This window comes from Bison bison, unplaced genomic scaffold (assembly GCF_000754665.1).
Source record: "Bison bison bison isolate TAMUID 2011002044 unplaced genomic scaffold, Bison_UMD1.0 scf7180017856355, whole genome shotgun sequence".
NCBI classification, from domain to species: domain Eukaryota; kingdom Metazoa; phylum Chordata; class Mammalia; order Artiodactyla; family Bovidae; genus Bison; species Bison bison.
The window spans coordinates 15,702-17,139 of NW_011486928.1; positions in this window are offsets into that span (position 1 = coordinate 15,702).

A 1,438-nucleotide genomic window follows, 5' to 3' on the forward strand; every position below is an offset into this window, starting at 1 on the left:
ACTAGTTTGCCATTTACCTTTAATTTTACTGATTTTTGGCACATGAAATATTTAATCCTGATGTAGTCAAATATACCAGTCTTTTCCTTTGCCACTAACTGTATAAAGTTATAGTTCATATTACATTGAAAAATTAGAGTGCTGATGAATTACTAATATGTTCTTTAAGTTTAAATGATTTTACTTTCTATACTAATTAATCTGCCAAACTTGTTATAAAATATTTAAAAAATGATCTGTATTTATGTTTTCAAATAGTGCATTTGATTAATAGTGACTAATTCTCCAGGGTTTTTAATATATTTCTCATAAATTTAATCCATGCACACCTGTGTATGTGTATAGTAATAGTAGGGGTGGCGGTAGTCACACTAGTGCTTATAGTACTAGTGATGTACACGGACTCTGGTGTTAATAAACTGGATTGGATTACTAGGTCAAGCAGTATCTATGTGACCGTGGACTTGTCCCCTATATTCTTTGTGTCATAGCTCCTTGTATATAATATGTGAATACTAATAGTACTGGATCATAATATATGTGGATTAAAAGTGATAATGTGTAGCAGAAGCTGCTAGTTGCCCAACAAAATCCATCTTCCCCTTCTTCAAGCCCACAGTTAGATTATCTTTTTTCCCAGCTACCATCCAGTTAGGTATAGCCACAGAACTAAGTGATACATGAAACTTCAAGATCTGGCCTACATAAACCTCCTCCATACTCTTTCTGCCTCTGGCTGATTGTGTTGGTGGTAACCATGGGAACCTTGGAAGCCACTTATGACATACTTTGAAAAAGACAGAAACTCTGACAAGCTGGGCCCCTAAATGATTTACACAGACTACAGTAACCACTAATTTGGAATCTCTACTCAAGACTATTACATAAACAAGATACAAACTATTCTTTCAAGCTATCATATGCCTGGTTCAATTTGTTACCACAACCTAACCAACTGTAATATCACATATAAATTGATAAATAAATAACTTAATTAGCACATGATAAGAGCCTAATGGCTTCCTAGGTGGCACTAGTGGTAAAGGGCCTGTCTGCCAGCACAGGAGACTTTAGAGATGCAGGTTTGATCCCTGGGTCAGGAAGATCCCCTGGAGTGGCAACCCACTCCAGTATTCTTGCCTGGAAAATCCCATTGACAGACAACCCTGGTGGGGTATGGTCCATAGGGTAGCAGAGTCAGACATGACTGAAACAACTTAGCACAGCACACAAAAGAGCCTACACCATATACATACATAGTCAGATAAGAAATATACAAATACAGGTAGATATTAGGTACCAAATATGTGTTGCTTGTCTGTCTGTTCTGCTTTGTGACCCTTCCAATTCTTATAACATCAAAATATTTTGAATACTGTAAATTATACTGTATTCCTTAATATTTTCTAGGCTGAGTGCCACTTTGTTACTTTTCTAT